Source organism: Natator depressus, chromosome 16 (assembly GCF_965152275.1).
Source record: "Natator depressus isolate rNatDep1 chromosome 16, rNatDep2.hap1, whole genome shotgun sequence".
NCBI classification, from domain to species: Eukaryota; Metazoa; Chordata; order Testudines; family Cheloniidae; genus Natator; species Natator depressus.
This window is the reverse complement of record NC_134249.1, coordinates 5,764,975-5,778,199: the sequence shown is the minus strand read 5'-3', so window position 1 is coordinate 5,778,199 and position 13,225 is coordinate 5,764,975. Positions and strand designations below refer to the sequence as shown.

The 13,225-nt window shown below is 52.2% G+C and overlaps 1 protein-coding gene across 1 annotated transcript in view; it reads right to left on the bottom strand.

The window, feature by feature from the left end:
* The window catches only part of TOR4A (torsin family 4 member A), an 88,842-nt gene that overhangs the window by 61,267 nt on the left and 14,350 nt on the right, over nt 1–13,225 (bottom strand). Inside the window, exon 5 of the mRNA XM_074974100.1 lies at nt 12,687–12,740. The gene's annotated coding sequence lies outside the window, so the exon portion shown is untranslated. The remainder of the gene's footprint in view (nt 1–12,686; nt 12,741–13,225) is intronic.

Below are 13,225 nucleotides of genomic sequence, written 5' to 3'. Positions count from 1 at the left end.
TTAACTTTTATATTAAAATAATATTAATAATTACTATATGCATGCATAATCTTTTATTATGTTTAATATTTATATCAATGTTTTGACACTATCAAAATGAAATAATTTGATGGTCCCAATTTGAAATTTTTCAGACTTTTTGTTTCATGGGAAATTTCATAATTTTCAAATTTGAAACATAAACCCATGTATCAGAGGCCTCTTCCTACTACAAGCAGACTTAAGGCCTATGAGCTATTGCTCTGAAACTCTAGGGAAAGCCTCTGACCATTTCATCAAAGTCATGCCAAGAAGAACATAAGCTTACCAAACCTCGGGCCTGGGCATTTCTTGGCTTTTACCCACAGACCCCAGCCAGTCCTAGATTTGGTTCTGTTTGGTCTGCTGACACTTGCTACTGGGGAAAAGGGGAAACTCCATTCAGCAATGGGTCTGTGCCGCCAACCACCCAACCTTTCCAATCTGACCACAGAGTGCCTGCTAAGGAAAGAACTGTGATTCTGGCCTGGAGACTATCACCTGCCTATGGCCAGTCTGAGAAAGGAACATCAGTTCCTTTCCCCTTGTCCCATCTCCTGTGTTTTCTCATCTGGGCATGTCTGTGGATGGGGAAAAGGAACTGACAAAATGGGTAACTTTGTAAGTAGCTGCAAACATGCTGGTTGTGTCACCTCTTCCATTCCTTCATTCCCAGGAAGGGCAAAGAAACTGGGTTTGTAAGTTGTCATGTTCTTTGCATGCCTATGGCCAGATCTCCAGCAGGGTGCTACATCCCCATCCTCCCCGCCTCTGGGGGCCTGGTGCCCAGCCAGGGCACCCACCCCTGCTCCAGGGTCCAGATCACAGCAGGGCTCTATGCCCAGGGCTCACTTTCCAGCAGGGTTCCACGCGCTAGGGGCATGGTGGCTGCTGAGCCTTCTCAAATCTCTGGCCCTTCATGCCACAGTGGGAGCTGCCTGGGCACTGAGCCCATTGCTAACATCTTTCATCAGAGGCTTTCACAGCCCCTACAAACCTTCCCGAAGGAGCTCAGGCCCAGGTCAGGGTTACAGATGGGGACACCGAGGCACACGTTGGGGAAGTGGCCAGGCATATCAGTCACTGGCAGAGACAGGACAAAAGCCAGGAAAGTCCCAGCCCATGTGCCACTCCCTAGGCCCCTTTCTGGGGTCGTGGGGCTGCAGCATTTGTCCGCAGGCAGGTTGTGCAGTGCTCTGGACCTGGAAACCACACAGGCGGGCTCACTTTCCTTGTTTATAAACGAAGATAACTTGCCTGCCAAGTACTCTGGTGTTTGCAGGAGCCCCCTTCAGCACTTGTAACTCTAGGAACATAGCCAGGGATGTGATACAAATCTGGCAGACTCCTTCCTTCAGCAGCTGGGGTTATTTCTGGGAGGCTTGGGAGGGGCCAGACCTGATTGGCCAGGAGCTGTAATAAATGCCTGCGCGGCAGCACCTGCTCTGGGTGCTGGAGCTTGGTGACAGGCAGCCCGGGGCAGCGGCAGTGCAGGAGACTGCACGGGGGCTCCCTAAGCAGCCTTTTCCTTCAGGTAAGGAATGCTCTGATTGCTGCTTAGCTGCACCTGCTCCCACTCCCCTTTCTAATCTCCCAACCCCGCCAGGGCCCTCGGAGTGGAGCTGGGCCCTTCTCGCCAGCCAGGGAGGAGCAGCAGCAGCAGCAGCAGCAGCTAGCCCTTACGGGGCTGACTCTGTATTTGCACTTGGGCCAGCTTCTCATCTGGAAAGCAAAACCGGGAGCTGAGAGGGCTGAGTCCCTTACCTGCCGAGGAAGTGGCTCTCCAGACAGGGTAGCTGGCAGTCTGGCCTCCTAGCCCCAAACACCCCTGGGAGGTGACAGCTGTCACTCTAGTCTCCAACCTAGCTGACCCCTTAGAAAAGCACCAGGACCAGTGCCTGGCAGACATTCCCCTCCCCTCAGGGGACAGGCATCCTGAAGGAGGAGCAGCCGGAAGGGTACTGACTGCCAGCAAGGCCTGGCAGTTCTGCATATTTGGAGGGAGCCCTGGCCCCAACGGGGTGACGAGTGAGGCACTTGTGATGCTGCCCTGCCCCCCCAAACAGCTGAGTGGTGTGATATTCTCACAGCTGCCAGGGGATGGGGCTTGGCCACTCTGAACTGTGGTCTAGCCCTGTGACGCCCACTGGGGGGCGTTGCTCCATGGGGACAGAGTCAGTGGGCACTTGGCCCAACATCTTCAAAGGTGCCCGCTGACTCTGTCCCTGTGGCTGGGCGCTGGAACTAAAGCAAAAGCCGAGGGAGCCTGAATCTTAACTCTGCCTTTGGCCAGAACAGGGTTGTCTTGGGTGGCAAACTCAGTGTCCGTATTGAAGCACTGTTGCAAGTAAAAGTATAGCCTGGATCCAGGCATTTCCAGCACCCCTGGCCTAAAGCCCCTTTCTGAGCAGAGCTGGACCCACCTGAGCCCCCTTTCCACCAGCCCAGGCACTAGGGCTGCTGCTAGACAGGCAGTGCGTTCACTCTGTGCAGCTCCATCGACGCTGGGAGGGTTGGAGTCGGCCATGCCTGGGTGACGGGGGGGCCAAACAGAAGGCTGTGTGTACATATATAAGCAGTGAAGGAACCTTTGTTATTGACACAGGTGCACAGTTTGTCTGAGGTCAGGAGGGAGCCTGATGCTCCCTTGAAAGCCCTACTCTGCATACTGAGTTTTGGCTAGGGGTGGGCACATCTGCAGATTGTGGGGAGGGTATATGCATGGACAGCATTAGGCAGAAGGAGGACACTGCCCTGGAGCAATGCCTGGACCTGCTCTGGGCGGATGGTCTCTGCTCTTACTCTGCTGGAGCCAACTGGCCCCAGAGACCTTGCCCATGACCTGTCCTCAGGATTCTTGCAGGCTGAAGAGCTGTGTGCAGAAACACTGGGGTTCTCCTGGGTCCATAGAGAAAATCCGCTGGGGACTAGGTGTTTCGAGATGATCTTATTGGTTCTCAATGGCAACAGTTCTTTCTGTAACCTCCTCCATGTCTCTTCTGCTCACCATTTTTCAAACTTGGAAGGCTAATCTCACCCCCTTTCAACCCATCATGTGATGTTAAAGACTGACTCCTAGATTATATCCTTAGAATAACTACATCCTCTCCCTTCTTCACTGCTTTGAGCAGTGGAGATACTTCAGATATCCCCATTACCTATAATCAGTGGCATCTGAGATAATAGAAACAGGGCCATTCACACCTCAGAGCTATTCTTTCAGGCTCTCTGCAAACTCAGGCAGTCATCACTGCATCAGTTACACCTAGGTCATGTTTTGAAGGTTTTCTCTGCAGCTATAATACTAAAGAGTTTTTTTTCCTCTTAAAAAGGAAAGCTGGGACTCTGGAGAACATGTATGTGGCCTGCTGGCCAGCGCTAGGGAACATCCCACATTGTGGGAAAACACTGCTGCCACTCATGGGGGCTGGGACCACCTGAGTGTCATATGTTGGGTCTTCCCTGCCCCTCTGGAGGACAGAATGTGCTGGCTGCATTTCTTACCACCTCAGCCAACAAGGAGAGGCATCTACATAGCTGCCAAATCCCTTCTGTGGCTGGTGTCACTCGCCAGCTGGTCTGTCTCCATGCAGACCCTCAAGGGGCAGCAGCAAGAGAAGAGATCCCTGGATGGCTGCTTAGCAGGTGCCACACTGGCCCCCGGTAGCCAGCAGGTGTAACTGGAGCTATGGCTGCATGAGATTTCAGCTGGGCTGTGAAAATGCATGGCAGGGCTGCCAAACGATTGTCCTACAAAATGCATGGCACTTCCATGGCACATGGGCAGCCCTGTGCCAGCTCACAGTTGGGATTCTGGTGGCATACTGTTTAAACCAGGCAAAAATCCAGCTTCACCAAACCTGCACTGTCCAGGTGAAAACCTCCATGCTGGAGGACTCCACCAGCCTGGGTCTCTTTGTATTTGGTTACAAAGTCCTTGTCAGCCCACTCATTTCTCACCAAATAAACAGGGCAAGCAACCCTATGCAGAGGTGTCACTTCACTTTCTAGCTGCCCATTGACAGATGCCTCCGCTCTAGTCAGAGTTCTGACGGCCCCTCACTCCCTTTGTTTTTCCTCACAGGGCTCTGGGAAGCGCCTAGAACGGCTGGTCAGCGTGCAGGGTCATTCCACTGGCTTCTTCTGTTGTGAAGCCTGATGTGACCATGAAGACCAAACTGATTAGTCAGGATGATATGGAGACTCCAGGGCCATGCCAGGCTGCAGGCTCCCCCAGGCTTGGAAGCATCAGCTCCATGCTCCTATCTAGAGTTAAATGTCTACTTCAGCCCCACAAGCTAGGGGTGCATTTGGCCAGTATTGAGCAGGGACCATCCTGCCTGGAGCCTGACTCATGCAAGCCTGGCAGCTGCCCCTGGAAGAAGCTGCTGATTGCCCTAGGAATAATGATCACCATTTCACTAATGGTCCTGCTGCTCCTCTGGCATTACAAGTGCATCATCATTGACCGGTACTGTGAGGGGAACAGTGAGGTGCTGCCCCCCTTATTCAAAACTCTTCAGAGAAAGGAGACATGAAACTAGGTTGGGGCCTGCTCCCAGAGAGACCATGCCCCTGCCTGCAAGAAGGATGAGGTGGACCTGTGCTGAGCAGTTGTGACCGGGACTCTCCTGGGGACAGCAGCCTTAACTAGGAATGTGGCTCCTGAGTGAATGGATCCATTTGCCTGGACAAATTCGGCAAGCTTGCTTTGGCAGGCTCTTGTTCTAGTTACTGTGTAACCTTCTCCCACGCATGTACTTGCTTTCCACAGAGCCTGGTGAATGTAGCATTAATAACCCATCTCTGAAGTAATGTAACATTTTGAGTCACACTAAATTTAATGACCCTTCCAAGCTGTAGTTCTGACTGAATGGCGTGGGGGGGAGTCGTCCCTCTTGCTCTGAGGGGCAGATCTATACCCATTCTGGGGCCTGGCATGCTGGGATCACATTGTCTAGGGCTTCTCTGCTTACTAGGGTCCAAGTGGCTTGTGGTCTGTCACAGGCTTGCCCTTTTCAAGGCCCTGAAAAGACCTTGTACACCACTCACAAGCCCCCTATATTGGCCCAATAGTCTAGGCTGGATTTCCCACTGGCCCTGTCTCATCATTCACACCAGTACAGAAGAGCAGTAAAATACTACCAGTGAGCATCTCACTAGTTACACCTCTGCACAGGTGTGAATGGAGACCATAGGGGCAAGGCCATGAAGAAGCAGGTTGTGATTCTTAGAGTGTAGATGGCTATGGTGGAAGGGGGTCTAGAACATGCATCTGGTCTCCACTCATCTCTGTGGAATTGAAGTGACACCTGCCCTGACCAGAGAGATTTGTATCTGCTGAACCACCTGTAGACATGACCACCTAATCCATGTTAGGCAGGACCTGCTAACTACAGTTTTGTGTTTTACCCTCCATGCTCGTCAGTGTCAACCCTGCAGCCTCACTTGCTCTCAGAACTTAAGCGCATCAGCCCTAGCTGTGGGGGCAGCCTGCTGGAGCAGGTCAGAGGAGGGAGAGGATGGAGGAGGATGGAGCAAAGGCCGGGGCAGTCCTGCACCCTTGTGATCATGGGCCCTATAAGGCAGCCCCAAGCACCGCACATGGAAATGCACCAGCCTCTCAGTAGGGCAGGTGTAAGCCAGCTGCTTGTCGCTGTGCCCAGCCAGAGCTGAATCAGCAGCTGTGTCAAATTCTTCACTGCTGTGATGATGTTTTTGTGGAGACCAAAAAGAGAGGGGCTCTCCCAGTAACAAAGCTAAGAATGAGGTGCTATTGGCCAGGGCTCTGGAGGGTGACTTGAGACCTGGGCTCAGTTCCCAGCACAGCCACAGGCCTCCTGGAGGACCCTGGACAAATCACCGAATCGACCCGGCCTCTCCAGTCCCCAGCGGTAAATAACTCGGCAAAACGCTGGCTGGCGGCTGGGGAGGGGCTCACGTGCTGTGGGGAGGAGGGCTGCAGAAGGACCTAGATAGAAAGCTGCATCTCCCTCCAAGGGGAGGTCTGCTGTGATTACACACCCACAGTCAGCCCATGCCGGCTGACTCAGGCTCGCAGGGCCTGGGCTGTAAAACTGGTGCAGATGGGGGGGCCTCAGGCTGGAGCCTGGGCTCAGGAACCCTCCCCACTTGCCAGCTCCCCAAACAGCTACACAGCAATGTTAGAGCTGTAGGCTGAACCCTGCAAGCCTGACCCAGCGGCCAGGCTATACCCTGTGTAATTGGTAAGCTCATGGTGCAGGCACTTTGCCCCTTGGCCACCTTTCTAAGCGTGACTGTCCAGTAAACCTGAGGGGGGGGGGGCTCTAGCAGGAGTGTCCAGAACATTCAGCCAAGGGCCCAGAGCTGCTTCTATCTAGGCACCAAAGGAAGTGACCAGGCTTTCAAAGGAGTGCAGCCTGCACAGTGCCCGCATCCCAGGGGGAGCAGCTGGGCTCTCAGAAACTACTCTCCAAGTGCTCGGCATCCACAGCGGGAAGCCGACCCCAGGTCGTGTGCTGCCTGCCCGTGCTCCTGGCCCAGCCTCCGCCTCTCCTCCTACTTGCAACAGTGGTGGCTGCTCCCCTGGAGGGTAACTCTGGGTTGTGTTGGTGGATTAGCACAATCAGAACTGTGGAAAGCTCCTTCCGCTGCTAGTCCCCTCCCCTGCTGCCTTGTTTACCTGGATCATTGCCTAGCTGCCTCTTTCCCTGTGCCCCAGTTTAATGACCTCCTGGACACACACATGGGTGTGTGTGCACATGCTCTCAGGCCCACTCGCCTTTCCCTCCCCCAGCTCCTTCGGGAAGGTTTGCTGGTTTAATTTCCCACCTGCTGCTAACGCAATAGCCGCTGGCCAGGTTTCCAAACAAACCTGCCGCAAAGCTGCTGAGCAGCCATGCCCTTTGCATGAGGAGAGCAGAGAAGGGACCCAGAAACAAACCTTGCTTTAATTGCTAGACCCAAGAGCTTTCAATGCGGTACCCACGGGGAGATGAGGTTGGTGCAGGCTCCCTGCTGAGGGCTTTCCTGGCAAAAGCACTGGTCTGTTGAGTTTGCTGTCAATTCACTTCTTCATAAATGGGCTCCTCTTCCACGCTGGGGGGAAAAACACAGGTCAGTTGCCCCTGGTGCTCTGTAAAGTGCCTGCTCCTGCCACTGTGGTGTGATGTGTGTATGTATAAATGTCACCTGTGTTCCGTGTTGCACTGAGCTCCATTGGTGCCATCTGGCAAAGGGTTTGCTGTTCTTTCCAAGCAATTCCTGTCTCAGACCTGACAAACTTACTACACCTAGTACACCACTTTCATGATATTTATCCATTACAGTTAGTGTGTGAGGTCTCCATTGAAAGCTGGTCACTTACCAATACTCCTCATCATTGTGAGATGTGTGTACAGGTTGTATTTAAGGAATAATGTAACTATGCTGAACATTATGGTCTTGGGGAGAAAAAGCAGCAGCAGGGAATCCTATGTCTTGGTGATGGCCCATTCAAGCAGGAAGGAATCGTCGCCCCTCCCTGACTAGCCAGTTATGTAACATGTTACTCAATTGTCTACCACGGCAACAACCCAGAAAAGTCAATGGAAAACCATCAAAGATAACGATAAAGATCAAAACCACTTGGCAGTGAGGAGGAACAATATTACAGCGAGGGGATCACTCTGTGAATCAAGACAAAGGTCTGACTTCCATATATCACAGGGTGGAGAAAGACCCTTTGTATCCATTCACTGAGGAGCCACCTGGATAAGCAGGGCTGCCTCATGAAAGAGTGGCTTCTGGCTCCTTAGGGCCAGCAAATGCTGCAAAAGACTGAACTTTGGGGGCAAGAGTCTACATTATTAGATAGGAGAGGGAACTATTAAGTATCAGTCCTAGTCTGCATTTTGTTAGTTTGTACGTAACCATTGGTTGCCAGCACTCACGCTTGTTTCTATTTGAATCTCTCTTCTTCCTTAAACAAACGTCCTTTTGTTTTACTATAATTGAACTCAAATGCTGTGTGTGATACAGGAGTAGTGGTCTATGGGAAAACCAATAAACTGGAGTTCACCGTCCCTGGAATTTCTGCGGGTATCCTGTGATCAGGAGCAGGCACCACAGGGGACACTTTGCAGGGACTCAGGGGCTGGGGTGCATCTATTGGCAAGGGACAGGACTGCGTTTGAAGGGCCGATAGTGTCAGGGAGCTGACATGCAGCTGGCACAGGCAAGACTCCCTCACACTGGAGACGAGTGGCAGGAAGGTGACTCTCAGCACCAGGTGCCCAGAGAAGCATCACGCTCTGCCATGCAGGTGGGGTTTGTTTTGCTCTAAGTTACCCTAATGCTTGTGGTTGCTGGGTTCAACAGAAGCAGCTGGAGTCCATACTTCCCTTGAAGCTGTCTATGGATCTCAGCAAATTCCCGTTCTTGGTCTCCCTAGTTTCTCTTGTACACCACTAATTCACAGTAATATACCCACACTGAGAAATACCACATGCCCCAAGGCTCCGGCTGTGCTTTTCAGAGAAACCATCTTGCAGTTCTGCTAGGAGAAATTAACAACCAAGGCTTGCAACTGTCCCCGGGCAGGCATGGCTGTAACCGTCAAATGCTTTGAAGTCATCACAGGGAAAGATGCTGATCTAGTGTTCATAAATCTCCATACATCCATTTCCTCGGCCTTGCACGTCTCAGGGTTGTTCACTGACAGGATCTGCAGCTTCCTCCCTGTGTTTGCAGGGTAGTTGTAGCCATGTTGGTCCCAGGATATTAGAGAGACAACATGGTGGAGCTAATATGGTTTATTGGACCAACGTCTGTTGTGGAGAGAGACAAGCTTTCGAGCCACACAGAGCTCTTCTTCAGGGCTGGGGAAGGTACTTCCAGAATCATAGCAAAATTGAAGGTGGAACAGATTGTTTAGCATAAGTAGTTAGCACATGTTATAAGGGACCATTCAAGGTAGAATCATAGAATATCAGGGTTTGAAGGGACCTCAGGAGGTCGTCTAGTCCAACCCCCTGCTCAAAGCAGGACCAATCCCCAATTTCTGCCCCAGATCCGCAAATGGCCCCCTCAAGGATTGAACTCACAACCCTGGGTTTAGCAGGCCAATGCTCAAACCACTGAGCTGTCCCTCAGAGTGGCCCGTTAACAGCTCTGCAGTCATAGGACAAAAAGAGGGGGTTAGTGGGTTACAGATTGGTGTAAAAAGCCAGGTGTTCCACCATGCACCTTGCTGGGAGTTCCTTCCCCAGCTCTCTCCTAGGTGTCCTGTATTCCTTGAAACACAGATAGTCGTTCTGTCCACAACCTTGACAGACCTGGACTTCATCTGGAATGGTCCCCTGAAATCTGTGTTAAATGCTAAACAATTTGTTCCCCTGTATTTAACTTCGTACATTTCCCAGACCTGAAGAAGAGCTCTGTGTAAGCTTGAAAGTGTCTGTCTCTCACCAACCAGGAGCAGGTCTAATAAAAGAAGAGATTTGCCCCCTACCTTGTGATTTCCCTACCTTGTCACGCTGATATTTAGGTGGAATAGAAACAGAACCTGAGGTTTTCCCTGACATCCACTGCTGAACTGGAAGAAAACACCTCAAGAACAGACTGTATTCTCATAGGCTGGGAGTGGGCAAACTACGGCCCGCAGGCCACATCTGTCCCGCGAGCCGTTTTAAGTCAGCCCGCGAGCCGCAGCATGCAGCTCGGCCCTGCTCCGATGCTCTGCCCAGGTCTCTGAATCGGGGGCTGGACCACACAGCTCGGCCCCACTCTGACTGGGTCGAGACCGCACCATGCAGCTCCCGGAAGCCATGGCGTGGCCCTGCTTCAGCTCCTATGCACTCCAGTGGGAGCTACACGGAGCGGTGCCTGCAGATGGGGCAGAGCGCAGAGCTGCCTGGCCACGCCTTCGCATAGGAGCCAGAGAAGGGATGTGCCATTACTTCTGGAAGCCACTTGAGGTAAGCGCCGCTCTGAGCCTGCACCCCCTGAGCCTCTCTCCAACCCCCCTGCCCCAGCCTTGATCCCCCTCCTGCTCTCCAAACCCCTCAGTCCCAGCCCAGAGCACCCACCTCCACCCCAAACCTCTCATCCCCAGCCCCACCCCAGAGCCCGCACCCCCAGAGAGAACCTGCACCCCTTCTTGCACCCCTGCCCCAGCCCTGATCGCCCTCCCGCCCTCCGAATCCCTCGGTCCCAGCCCAGAGCACCATCCTACAACCCAAACTCCTCAGCCCCACCCCAGAGCCTGCACCCCCTCCCACACCTCAACTCCCAATTTCGTGAGCATTCATGGCCCACCGTACAATTTCTATTCCCCGATGTGGCCCTTGGGCCAAAAATTTTGCCTACCCTGTCATAGACACATCTACTCTGTCTGGGTGACCCTGCCAAAGTGATCCATTTGGGCTGTTTTGGGTAAAAATTCACTTTAGTCTTGCATGCAGAGATAATAAAATGTTATCCTTGTTGTATGACTAACAGGCAGCAGAACTGTACTTAATAAGGCCTATTGAGTGAGGGGGGGTCTCCCGAGACTTAATCTCATTCACTAAGTCGGAGGCAGTGATGCCCAATCCAAGCACAAGTCAGAGCAAGTGGGGCAGGTGTTCTTACAGGTTGGTGCACCATTTGACCCGCCAGAGTTTAAAGACCGATCAGACTCAAGTCAGAGTCCTTGTTTGTTTCTGCTCAGTGATCACTCGGCTGAACCTTAGATCTGGGGGGGCGGGGGGAACGGGACAGTGTTGCACTAGCCCTGAGGTTCCCCACTACCCAGTGAAATCGCTAAGAAAGAAAATCTCTATGAAGTGGGCAGAGTGGTGGACCCTGAGAACACAGAGCAGAGGCAGCAGGGGCATTGCTTGACCCTCCCTTCAGAGGCGGGTGGTGAACCCACATGAACTTTGGGACTTTGCTGACTTTGGACAGCCACTGTGGGATGCAGCGGTGGGAAAGGGGAGCAGCATGCGAAAGGGCCATTTGTCAATCAGACTTTCATGCCCCAAGCTGGGAAACTGACTATTGCCCAAGATATTGGGGGGAGGGGGGGTACTTATGATCATATACTTTTGAATCATTGCAGTGTTTTTCCAAACTAATACTGGGCTCCCTCTCCCTTTTCACAAAAGTTTTCTTTTGTTATGCAGACTCAGTGCTTGCAAGCGGGAAAATATTGCCTCTTAGAAGTACCCAGGGTGGTGTTTAGTTTTCCCAGATTCCACGGTAGGGCTTGAGCCGGTTCTGTTCTGTAATGTTAACAGGAACCCCTAGTCATCAAACCCGGCCCCTGCTGCTGTCAAGTCACCGACACCCCTGGCAGAAGCGTTCTAGGTGTAAGAATTAGAACCTTGGCTTCAGCGCAGCAGGCTGCAAAATGCAACCTTTGGAGCGGACGCTGGTGAACGCTGGAATGGCCTGGGGCACATTAGAAGTAACTCTCATGACATCAGAGAAGAGCAGAGTCAGACCTACTGTATGACCCAGCACAGCCTGTGCCTCCTGCTGCTTCCAGAATAGCAGCTGGTAGGATAAAGGCTGCAGCCACCACCTGCTCTTACCCTTACTGACCTCTCAGAACTGACTCAAAAGCCAAAGCATTCCCCAAAACTTGGGAAAAATCTTGCACAGGGATCAGATTTGCATTTCAGAGAGTTGGTGCCACTCCCATCCAGGAAAAGCAGGAGTGGTACAAAGAGAGAAAGGACAGTCTGTATCAATCTGGAGAGCTTCATATAGTAACATATAGGCCCTGCTGTATCACAGTGCCCCTGTCAATAAGGCCGGATTCCATTTTCATGGAAATGAAACTATTCCCCTCCAACAATGTGTGAAGGAAAAGAAGGTTCTGATGTGCTTTGAATTCAAGCCCTGAAGGGCCAAGGCGGTCAATGGGATTTTAGGAAATGCAAATCAGGATCCTCATAAAGATTGCAAGAGGAAGATAAACAAAAACTCCCTGCAAAGCCCTGTGTTATATTAGTGTTATTTATTTGCATTGCAGTAGAACCTAGGACAGGTGCTGGACAAACACAGAACAACAGAGACCGTCCCTGCCCCACAGCTGACAATCTAAGTTAACCAAGGCTGAGCAAAGGGAAGAAACCCATTATTACTGTGCAGGATTTGAAGAGCTAGAGCCCCTCCGAACAGGATGATGCATTGACTTAACCCTTCTCTTCCCGATCAAACGCAAGTGGGATAGATCAAAAAGAAATAAGGGGAAGGGAGGAGGTGCAGACCGTTCTGAGACATGAAGCATGGACTTTCAGAAACTCAAGCTGAAAAGTTGTGAGAAGCCCTAGCAGCTTTTCGTCTAAGAAACAGGAAACGTTGTCCCTCTCGGACGTAGGATTCCGTCATCCTTTGTAACCGCAGCTTTGTGCCAGCCAGACACAGGGAGTCTGAATAGCCCATGCCGAATACACTTGGCTTTCATTTAACATACCTGCCACTGGATTTGGTGACTGAGGTGCCTCACAGAGCGGGATACTGATTTCTGGCCTTCCAGGAGGAGGTAAGAAGAGGAACGACACAGACACTCACTCAGGGGCAATCTCTTCCCCAAACCATGCTAGGAACCGAATTAGGCCAGTGGGAGCCTGGGGAGAGGGCGTCAGGCAGCACACAGAGGGAAAGCAGCCAGGACAGAGTTACAGGTTGGGGACAGAAGCCCCATTTCTAGTACTCACCTTGGGGAGCGGTTCAGCTCAGTAAGGGTCTCACGGACCGGCTCAGGAAGGGCTCTGGAACAGATAGAAAAGAGTGCCACAATGTTCGTCAGGGCAGCCCGGGGAAAAGCAGGGAGCTGCTTCCCATCTTCTACCAGAGAATCAGCAGCCAGCAGGGGGGTGCTTTCCTCATAGCACCAGCTCCAAGGGGAACTGACTGGGACAGCAAACCAGGGCTCTGCTAGGAGGCAGGCGTAGGCAACTTGTGCCCCACCTGTATGTATTGTACAGGCTTCAGCAAGCCCTTAGGAGATGTTCCCAGGAGCTGAGTTTCCACAGCACTACAGGGAGGATCAAACGTGACAACCTAACAGCATGAGCGGCTCTGACCACACAGCCCACTGGGCAGCACAGCTGTCACAGAGTGAGGGCCAGGGCAGTCACAAGAGGTTTTGTCTAAAAAGTTTCCTCCCCGTCTCAGTCAGATCTGTCACACCGAGCAGCTGGCAGAGGTGGGGAAGCAGATGCTCTTCCCCAGTTACATTGAACAGACACTAATT